This window comes from Mustela erminea, chromosome 9 (genome assembly GCF_009829155.1).
Source record: "Mustela erminea isolate mMusErm1 chromosome 9, mMusErm1.Pri, whole genome shotgun sequence".
Lineage (NCBI taxonomy): Eukaryota > Metazoa > Chordata > Mammalia > Carnivora > Mustelidae > Mustela > Mustela erminea.
This window is the reverse complement of record NC_045622.1, coordinates 51,876,891-51,888,694: the sequence shown is the minus strand read 5'-3', so window position 1 is coordinate 51,888,694 and position 11,804 is coordinate 51,876,891. Positions and strand designations below refer to the sequence as shown.

Genomic DNA, 11,804 nt, shown 5'->3' with positions numbered 1-11,804 from the left:
ATCAAGTGTTTTTGAGGATGTGGAGAAATCAGAACCCTTGTGCACTATTGGGCATGTAAAATTGTGCAGCTGCTACAGAAAACAGTGTGGCAGTTTCCCCCAAAATTAAAAATAGAATTACTATATGACCTTACAATTCCACTTCTGGGTATATACTAAAAAGAACTGAAAGCAGGGTCTCGAACAGGTACTAGCAGCATTATTTACAAGAGACAAAATGTGGAAGCAAGTCAGTGTTCACTGACAATGAATGGAGGAACAAGTGCAGTCTATACATACAATGGAATGTATTCAGCCTTAAAAAGGGGGGAGACTCTGACATGCAATCACATGGATGAAACTTGAGAGCTATATACTTAGTAAAATAAGTCAATCATAAAAGACAAGTCCTGTCTGATTCTACTTGCATGAAGTACCTAGTGTAGTCAAATGCAGAGACACAGGAAAGGAGAATGGTGGTTGCCAGGAGCTGCAGGATGAGGGAATAGGGAGTTATTGTTAAGTGAGCAGAGGTTGTTGTGCAAGACGAAAAGTGTTCTGGAGGCGGATGGTGGTTGTGGCTACATGACAAGTGGATGCAGTTAAATGCCACTGAAATGTGCACTTAAAAATGATCAAGATGGTAAATTTTGTTATGTGCATTTCACGACAGTTTAAAAAAAAAACGGAATACAGTTCTAAAAGTAGAAAATAAGGTAACATATATCAAGCCTTCAGCAAAAAAACTAAGCAATGAACTGCATTTCCTTTCCCCTGATAAAACCCTTTATGTCAAGGTTCTTTTCAGTTCAGCCAAGGAGCTCAGCCTCAACCTCTAGAGCTCCCCTGTTCTGCCATTAAATCTTGCTGTGTGTCCCAGAGTGAATTCCTTCCCTCCCTGGGCTTTGCTTTCATTAACCATTTAAAAGGGGTTGGGAGGTGGATTAAACTACATTATATTCCCTTTCAGCTTTAAAACACACTCTGAAGGTTAAAGAGAGATTAACAATAGGCTAGTAGAAAGGAAGGAAAGGAAACATTTTTGAGCACTCATTATATGCAAAATACTGTGGCAGGGGCTGGGGATTCACAATCACCAATACAGACAAGGAAGGTGATAATTCCTGACTTGGGAGGAACAAATGCCAAGATCATGGTCTCCATGTAAGTGCTTCTACAGGGTTATATGAACACAGTGATTAGCTGCAAGGGGAAACCCAGGAAAAATCTACAAAGTGGTGAGAACTGATAGGGCTTGCTTTTTGAGGAGAGATGTGAGGGTTTGGAAGGAGGCAATCAGGTAGGACAGAGACAGAAGGGCAATCGGGGCAAGAGGGCAACACGAGGGAACACCTTACAGTTGATGAACACACAAGGCAGAGTACGGTCTGGAGAGAGATGCAAGCCTATCTGGAAAAGCAGTTCGGCATCTGGTTGCTGAATGCTCAGAAAGCTGGGAAAAGGAGATTGGCTTTTATCCTGAAGGCAGTGGGGGAAGGCCCAAGAGTTGAAACTGGAGAGTGACAAGATCCAATGTGCACGGTAGAAATATCACTTTGGTAACAGTGTACAAGAGGCTAGATGAAGGGAAATAGGAAGCTATTACCATGGCTCAGACAAAACAGGATGAGGGCTTGAACGAAGGCAGTGGCAGTGGGGAAGGAAAGGAATGAAAGTTCTGTTTGCTTCGCGCAGCTCTCGCGCATAAAGGCAGGAATGGTGCACAAACTCCAGAAGGTTGGATCTTAGACACCATGAACTTTGAACCACGTTCTTATTTCTCAACAGTTTCTGACTAATTCTGAATGTCCCCAGGTCCAGGGCAATCACTCAAAGGGAGGAAACTGGCATAATAAAAGTTCATCTGTTTCAGCTGCTAGGCTACCCCCCCACCCCTTCTCACCAGAAATAATGGAAGGCAGCACTGGAAAAAGGAGCATCTGGCTGCAGTAAAGACCCATCCCTTCCCGTGCGGGAGCGGTTGGCTCATCCTTGGAAATCACAACAATCAAGAATGGAGAATCGTTCTTTTCATCCCTTCTAACAGCATTATCCCAGCGACCTCATCCCCTAACAGTGGCGTGGTTTGTGTTATGTTTTCCCTCCATCGCTGCTTCTCTCCCCCCTTGCCCCCTCCCCTGGCTCATGGCACAACGGAGATGCTGTGCCCCAGAGGCTGCTGAGGTGGTGAGCCCCACAGCCTCTGAACAAGTCTTTGAGGGGCAGGATGCTCCTTCAGAAGGAGCTGCACGAAGGATCACATTGAAAAGACTGAACGCTAAATGAAAGGAATGGGGAAGACCATGTCCCCCTGCTATTAAACTAGCAAAAGAGATTTTAATGACATTTCCCAGTGGTGGTAAGAGTGTGATTAAGCAGACACCCTTGTCTGTTGCTCAAAGCTATTTGTTGATATGATGTATTTGGGAAACCATCTGGCAGTATTTCAAGAGCCTTAAAAATGTTTGTCCCCTTTTACCCAATAATTTTCATTTCTGGCAAGTGACTAATGGAATAATTCAAAGGAAAGAAAATGATATATACATGAAGATATATATTGCAGCCCTCAAAGGAAAAAAAGGTGGTAACGATTCTATTCTTTAGACTTTTTTCCCTCTGTGTTTTCCCCTCTAACTCTCCCTTAGGATTTGTGATGCCGATCTCCATGGCAGTTGGAAGAATCAGCTATGATGACAGAAAGTGCAATCTTTCACCTGAATACACAATTTAAAGAAGATCTGCTGTAAATAAATTCACTGCATGACTAACTAACCTCACCAATCAGTTGCATTAGAGGCTTTCTATTCATTTTACAGGATAACTAATAATTAAAAATAGATGTAAAATAATGAACTTGTTTACACATTCAGTTTTGTATCATGTACCAGGCACTGTGCTAGGGGCTAAGGGTACAGCAGTGAACAATAAAGACTAGTATCTATCAGAGATATCAATAAGAAGCAGGTAAGTATAATGAAGCTTGTCCGTATTGATACAGGGAAATACGGTGTGCTAGTGGAATGAACAGTCAGAGGGTCTTATCCTTATAAAAGGGGTCAGAAAAAGCCAGTAGGAAGAAGTTAAGGAGTTTGGACTCCAACCTAAGGACCACAAAAGACACTAGGGTTTTTAAAAGGGGAGTGTGATCATGGCATTTGTGCTCTGGAAAGATCACTGATTACTGTGTGAGAAGTTGGAGAAGAGCAAGACAGGTCAGGCTGGTCCCCTGGGAGGCTATTACAGTCCCAGTGAGACAGGATGGTGGCTTAGGCCATGGTGGGGCAATGGAGAGAGAGGGATGGTAATGAGAAAGAGATAGTTAAGCACTAGAATCAACTTCTTAATGACTGCTGGGATGTGGGGGGTGGGGTCAAAACCAGAAGAGTGACTCTGAGGCTTGGGGCTTGAGCAAACTGGGACATCTACCAATGCAGGTTTCCTGGAGCATGAGAAAATGTGGTAGAGGGCAGATGGTCCTGAATTCAATTTTACAGACCTAGAAATGGAGAGGTTTCAAGATATCCTTGTGGGGCCAAAAGCAGTCCAAGAATTTGGTCCTCTGACTGCCTACGTGGACTGGAGAGAAGGATTTGGAAACCATCATTAAATCACATAGGAATGGTAACTGAGGCTACGGGAGTAGACAAGATCACCCTTGTATCCAGGATTTATTGAGCCCAGCACAGTACTAAGCGTTCTGAGAGAGGAAAGAAAGGGAAAAGAGTTTTCTCGGATCACTTCTTCCAGGATGCCTTTGCACAATCCTAGGCTAATGGAAATCACTACGAGTACTGCCTCCGTGACTGCCTGCCCTCACCAAACTACATTATACTTGGCTGACTTTTCTCTTGCTTATAGATTTTAAGTTCCTTGCAGGCACAACCACGTCTCGCATCTTTCCCCCTCCCAGCCCGCAGCAGAACCTGGGGTATGGTATGTGTGTTTAGTGTTGGAAGAACCGACGCTCTAACTGGTAGTTGCAACATAGAGGACGCCACATTTCCTCCAACACCTCTTGTTTTATAAACACAGTGCTGGAGGAGGGAGACACCTCTATGTATGGTTTAGTTACATTTCTGTTTTTGGACAACTTTTCAGAAGTATTCCACTTGCAGAAAAAAATGGAATGTCCTTAAATTGTGAAATTACTTCCACCTGCTGTTGGCTCTTTGGTCATAAGCACATACTCGGGTGGACACCCACAAAACTCTGGACCGATCTTCAGCAGCCTCTTCTGGGCCTCCTGTAAGAGAAGCTCCTTTTGGCAACAGCCTTGATGTAAGTTTGATCCCAAGAGTAGTGACTACTTAGCTCTCATTTGCTCATGATGTAGTGATGCAGGATAATGCAAGAGATTTACACAGGGCTGGTCTCTACCCACAAATGTGCCTATAATTGCCAGCAGCATGGATTAGCAAGAGAGGACTGGATAGAAGATAAAGACAAATAAAATGTTAAGAATATGTAAGGTGTTCATTAGTATGTAAAAAACTAATGATGTACAAACTAATGAATATACTATTCCTGCTGGCTATTTGAATTTGGAATTTAAAAAGAGAAGAAGGGGTGTCTGGGTGGCTCCATGGGTTGAAGCCTCTGCCTTCCACTCGGGTTGTCATCCTGGGGTCCTGGGATCGAGCCCCGCATCGGGCTCTCTGCTCAGCGGGGAGGCTGCTTCCCTTCCTCTCTCTGCCTGCCTCTCTGCCTACTTGTGATCTCTGTCAAATGAATGGATAAAATCTTAAAAAAAAAAAAAAAGAGAGAGAGAGAGAAGAAAAAGAGTCTATGAGGTTAAATATTTGTACTGCATTCAGACAGAAGAATAAATACAGTGGAGCGGGGGTGGGGGACAGAGGCAAAGGGAAAGTGAAGGGAGTATAACAGGTAGAAAAAGAGAAGGGCTGGAGCGAAAGCAATGGTTTGCCTTTTTTGAGTTAGGAAAAGATAAGGACACAATCTGACATAACAGCCTCCCAGTTGGTATGGGGAGGGGAATATTCGAGAGGTCAGATGATTTTCTAGGCACAGTGTGAAGTACTTTATGTGCAGTGTCTCATTACAGACTATGATCCTATGGAAAGGAGTCCTTAGTCTCATTTTACAGACAGTGTAACTGAGGTTCAGGGCGGCAGGAGAATTTCACTGAGGTCTCCTGACACTCAAATATTTCCAGAGCTAAAAGACGATAAGGTCAGAATTATGCCTCTGGATAAAATTCCCTAGGGGAATGGTCATTTTCACTTAAGACTGTGACCAGTTAATCCAAAGTCATTGATTTTAAGTGATGTGCGAGAGTCACTTCTAACAGCTCATGAAAGTGGATTGCTAAATTTTCAGGAATTTTGCAACCCAGCTGACATCACCTTAGTTATGTGAAATCAGCCATGGTGGGAGTATTTACATCATGGAAACTGGCAGATGCCACAAAGTAGAGCATCTTCTCCTTTTCCCTTGAGAACCTGTTACACATTTACTAGCTGCTGATTGAGAACCTTAGAGATGGAAGGGAATGACTTTCATCTCACTTGCCAAGTTCCACTTATTGGTTCGGGTTGTCTGGAAGTTTTTGCGTCCTGAGAAGGAGCCTGAGACTTCATGAAGAACTTACCAGAACTGTGAAGTGCTGTCGCAGGCAAGGAGGGAGAACTGGCAGCAGCCGTGCCAGGTACTGGCCCACCGTCCCTGACACCGTCTGATGCTCTAGTTTTAAAAATGGAGAAACAAAGACCCAGAGAGAGAAGGTGATTTGCCCGAAGCCACGTAGTGAATCAGGGACAGAGCTGAGACTAGAAGTCAAATAAGCCAACTTTTAATCCAGTAATCATTCCAGGGAAGCACAGAGATCATGCATTCGAAGGCATTTAACGAGTAGCTCTATTAATCATATTGGGCAACAACGTAGTGACAATGACCACTAAGCAGGAATGTTGCAGAGGGTGTGCAAACACACAAAGACAATGAACTTCTGGCTCTTTCATCCCTGAAGGTTTCTAAGGCTAGGTTTCTAAGAACTCTATCTATGCTCTTATGTGCCTTCTTCCTGACCACAGAAACTACTATCAACCCGGAGTGTGGGATTTCTAAGAATCTTACATGACTTAGGAACACCCTGACAACCACTACTTTATCAGATATAAAGATTGTATTTAGAGGGGGGTTTTGCCAGAAAACATGAAGTGAGTAATAATATGAATATTAAAGAACATTTACAATAATTTATTACTTTAAAACATTTTTTTATTATGTTCAGTTAGTTACCATATAGTACATCATTAGTTTTTGATGTAGTATTCAGTGATTCATTAGTTGTGTATAACACCCAGTGCTCATCCCAACACGTGCCCTCCTTAATAACCCATCACCCAGCCACCCCATCCCCCCACCCCCCCATGAAACCCTCAGTTTGTTTCCCGGAGCCCACAGTTTCTCATGGTTTGTCTCCCTCTCTGATCTCCCCAACTTTGGTTTTCCCTCCCCTCCCCTGTGGTCCTCCATGCTATTCCCTGTGGTCCACATATGAGTGAAACCATATGATAACTGTCTTTCTCCACTTGACTTATTTCACTCATCATCATCCCCCCCCCCAGTTCCATCCAAGTTGATGTGAACGGTGGGCATTCATCCTTTCTACACAATAGTCTATTCCCATGAACTTTCATAGTAAAGTACACCCAAGCCATTTCTGTTCATTTTAAACACTTTATTTTTGGAGTAGTCATGTGGCTCAGGAATCAAGGGGCACAGAAGCAAACAGTAAAAAGTCTCCTCCCGTCCCAATCCAGCCATCCCATTCTGCTTTGTGGAAATAAGTTGTTTTAATTTTCTTATGTTTCAGTTCAGAGAAATTTTATGTATACAATAACAGCAAATATACATATTTCCCTCTGTTCCATACAAATGATCATAGTGTATAATGTAAAGGAGGATCATTTTTCCCACTCAAATTCTACCTTGGAGTTTATTCCATAGCAGTATCTAAAGAAGTTCATTGCTTTTTATGCAAGGTGCTTCCAACTTTGTGAGATAGAAAAGGTGTTATTTTTAGATAAATGTCATATTTATTTTTCAGAAAGATTTTATTTGTTCATTGGTCAGAGAGAAAGAGAGCGAACAAAAGCAGGGGGAGTGGCAGGCAGAGGGAGAAGCATGCTCCCTGCTGAGCAAGGAGCCGGATGTGGGGCTCAAGCCCACAACCCTGGATCATAACCTGAGCTGAAGGCAGATGCTTAACCAACTAAGCCACCCAGGCATCCTCATAAATGTCTTATTTAAAATCATCACACTTTGATGGCAGAGGAGGACTAGCATACACAAACACCATTCAAATGTGAAAATTAAGTTCACTTTGATAAACTTTTAGGGGGATTTTGTTTTTTGTATTTATTTGGTTTTCCTTATAAAACTGAAAATACATTGTGGTCACGGGTCACAAATGATATATTCACAGAGTAGTGAATTCTACTGAATCATGTGTGTACTAATGTTTTTCTGTGGGTTCTCAAAAAAAAAAAGGCTAAATGAAGAGCAAATAACTGAAATTATGGTCTGAAAGCACTTTGTAGGGCTTTTCTATAAGAAGAAAAATTGTTATTGTATGTTAGTTCTTATTCCAACAAACCAAATGAGCAAAGGGAAAAAATAAAAACAGGAGAGAAAGATAGAGAAGGGCAAACCAAGGAAAAGACTCTTAACTATAGAGAATAAATTGATGGCTACTAGAAGGAGGGGTAGGCAGGGGTCGGGGGGATGGATTAAACAGGGGATGTGGATTAAGGAGTTCACTTGTGATGAGCACCAAGTGATGTATGGAAGTGTTGAGTCACTATATTGTACACCTGAAACTAATATAACACTGCATGTTAACTAGACTGAAATTTAAATAAAAACTTAAAAAATAAATTAGTTATTATTCCAAACAGATTTAGATTATTTATTATTGGTCTGTGAAGGTGTGTACATTTTGGTATGAGCTGCTTGAACTTCTTGAGAGTTTGTTTGTTCATCCCTGTATTCTCAGACATAGATGAAGATACAATATAAACTAGGAACTCAGTGACTTTTGTTGAATAGATGAAATGATATTATAGAAAATGTTTAAGTCACCTGAGAACTCAAATACCCTCAAATACATCCAAAGAAGACACAGTTCTGACCTTGTGGGATGGAGACTAAGGAAAAGTTGGACAGAATATCTATCTATCTATCTATCTATCTATCTATCTCTCCTCTGCTCTTTAACCACAGCAAGTAAGCCACCACCTTTGCCTATGTTCAAAGCCATGACTACTTAGCCCAAATGCATGTATCAATTATTTACTACATTATGCAAATGTATACTGAGCATCTGTGCTGGGTAAACAGGGAGAACTCAATAAATCTATATCTGGGTCAATTTCTAATCCCTATGTTATGTTATCATCACTTCTGTACATATCTAATTCCCCTAATAGACTGTAAACAACTTCAGGAGATCATGTTTTAATCATCTTTGTATCTGAATATGGAATAGGTCTGCTGGGCCCTCAAAGCCTAATATATGAACATATAGGGACCCATGTACCTCCTGCTGGGAACTGGCAATAGTAGGGAGGGAATGGTGGTGGGGAAGTGAGTTATCAGGCATGCTTTGTGGGAAAGTAATATCTGAGATGAATCTTGAAGGATGAAATCTATTCCCCAAGACAAATTGTGGTAACAAGAGATGAAGGATGGGAGGAAGAGAAAACATTCTGAACATAACGGGGAAGAAAGACATCATCATCAGAACACACAGAGGTAGCAATATACATGAAATGTTCAGGAAACAATATACAAGTGACTATTTCTGGAGCCCAGGAAAAGATGAGAATGAAAAAAGTAGGTCAAGCCTCAATCACAGAGGGTCTTAAATAATCTACTAATGGTTTGCCTTGAAAAAGAATGTCAAGGTCTCAAATTCTGAGAAGAAAGTGATATAAAGAAAAAAAATCAGGATTTAAGAGGAAGATAGAATTGGGCTTACACCCTAACCTCTTAATCACCAGTGGTATGACTCTGGAGAGGTAATTTAATCTCTTTGAGCTTTAGTACTTCCTCTAGGAGTATAACAGATACTTTACTAGATTGAAATGAAGAAGAAATGGATGTTAAAGATCTTTATAAACTGACAAATGCAATATAAATATTAACTCTGCTTTCAGGAAAAAAAATCTTAACAGCTTTGCTGAGGATTTGTCGGAGGTGAGAAGAAAGCCTGGAAGTGGAAGACAGAGTGTGGTGGTGGGGTGAGCACTGGCTACTGCAGATGAAGACACAGCCCCATGACCTCCAGACCCAAGAGCTCAAGAGACCCACCCCTGAACTGCTCCTTGAGCAAGACTGTCAGGAGTGGATATACATATCAGCTTCTAGGCATTCATGATTCCAACTTAATTGATAAAATACATCCTGGGTCAATAATGGGATGGTAAAGTGATTTCTCGCTACAGGTGATTTATTGGCAACACTGCACTTGCAGTCTTCCCACATGGCAATCCACTAAGCAGTCAGCCAAAAACACTAAGCTGAATGAGGTCTTAAAAAGGGAAGTATAAGATGTTAGTAATAGGGAAAACTGGGTATGGGGTAGATGAGCACTGTCTATACTATCTTCTCAATTTTTTTGTAAACCTAAAACAATTAGAAGAAATGAAAGTCTATTCTTTTAAAAAAGACACTACAGGTTCAGAGTGGATTTATTCATCATAGTCCCAAACTGGAAACAGTCCATGTATCATCCAACTATAGGAGAATGGACAAATGTGGTATATTCATGCAACGGACTACTACTCAGCAATAAAAAAGAATGGGCTTTAAATACAACCTTCCTGGATGGATCTCAAAAGAATTATGCTAAGTGAAAGAAGTCTTACACAAAAGAGCACATACTGTAAGATTCCATTTATATGGAATTCTAAAACAGGCAAAAAGAATCTATGGTCAGGACAGAATTAGAATGATGGTTGCCTCTGAAAACTGGGAAAGGTTATGAGGGAACGTTCTGGGATGCTGGTCATGTTTTACAGCTTGATGGGAGCCTGAATTATGCAGGTCCACACATTTGTCCAATCTTAGAGAAGGCTCACTCACAACTTTGGCATTTCACTCCATGTAAGTTTTACCTTACAGAAAAGTATTAAACAAACACTAGAGTCCAGTTAGTAAGTTCATTATATGCATGCTGAAGTATTTAGGGAGAAATACACTGTCTGCAATTTACTTTAAATGCTTTTAAAAATAAGATCGATAATGGATGGACAAAGGGATGGATAGATGGATAGGATGTTATTCTGCAAATACAGTAAAATATTAATGGCAGAATTAAGATGGTGGATATATGGGTATACACTATAAAATTCTTTCAACTTTGCTGTATGTTTGAAAATTTACATTAAAAAATGTTGGGGAAAGATAAAGAATATTTTGGGGTCTTATGTCTGGGTTTGCTGGTTGGGAGAAAAGGAAATAATACGTAAGCTTATAAAGCCAGGGTTGTAGGCTCTAAATATTAATAAAAAATTAATTTAACTCTTTACTTGAATACAGATAGCTCTTTCGTATTTATCCTCAGTTATCTGTTTTGTGCACCTCTCATCTCTACTCTTGAGAATACCTTCATTTTAGCATTTATAATATAATTTTGTAACTATTTCCATCTCTGCATCATCCTCCTAGACTACCAAGAACTCCTTGAAAGCAGAGCCTTGTTTTTCTTTTTTGACTTTGTGCCCCTTTGCCTAGAACGGTGTCTGACAAATACAGAGGGCATTCATTCCAACTTTGTTGAGTGCCTCCCATGGGTTACAAGGAGAGCTGGCTGGAGTAGACTCTTTTCAAGGCCAGGGAAAGAGTTCCCCAAGAGCTGGCTGGAGTAGACTCTTTTCAAGGCCATGGAAGAGTTCCCCAAGAGACACGTGATCCAAAACACATTCTGTGGAAGTGATTCTGTACTTGGAAGGTAACAAGTTGATTCAGAGGGACTTGTATTTCCTCATCTAGCTTTCATCCTGTCATACTGCTACATGAAACACTCTCGAAATGAAGCAGGTGTGGTATATAGGGTAGGTTGGCGAACTCGACCTCCACTCCACTCCCCTTCAAGTTGGAAATGTTGGAAAACAACAACAACAACAACAACAACAACAAATCACATTTTCCAGATTTGCCTGCAGTTCATCTGCCAGTTCCTTGCACTCATATAAGCCTGATAAAATGGAAGCCAAGGGAAGACCATTTTTCTGTTCTCTTGGCTGCAAGGGTATGGACAGGAAAGGGGCGTTTTCCAGTATCCTGAGTGCCATGGGGCAGCAGTAGCAGTGGATCTCAAGCCTGACCTCTCAGTCGCTAGTTCACAGTCATTGCATGGGGGTGGGGTGTTAGAACCATCACTCTGGAGCAGTGGGGTGAGAAGTCTCATCCATGCAGTCCTAGACCAGAACACACAACTTTAGTTCTTCATACCATTTGGTAAGCATCTGATTCCTTTTATTAAATTCCTTCCTGCTCAAAGTATCTGGAATGGTTTCCATTTCTTACACTGACTCCTGAGTACAAAAAAAAAAAAAAAAAAAGTTTGAGTGACTAAAGGCAGACCCCTGGGAATGGGAGAGGGACTTTATTTCAGAGTTTTTCACAATGAGTATCTATTGAAGTAATGGCTGAACCTGACTGTGTGCCAAACACTGGGCTATGGGCTGGCCTTGAGAGTCAGCAGCTTGCTTTCAGAGGAGATACGTGCTCATAGGTAAAAGAAGAGCCCATAGTGATCGATGCTGGAGAGAAGGATGGAATGAGAGCCCAGGTGGAGG

At 41.3% G+C, this 11,804-nt stretch overlaps 1 protein-coding gene across 1 annotated transcript in view; it reads right to left on the bottom strand.

Moving 5' to 3' along the window:
• GAB2 (GRB2 associated binding protein 2) overlaps positions 1-11,804 on the bottom strand; it is a 190,036-nt gene that overhangs the window by 94,813 nt on the left and 83,419 nt on the right. The window lies entirely within an intron of this gene.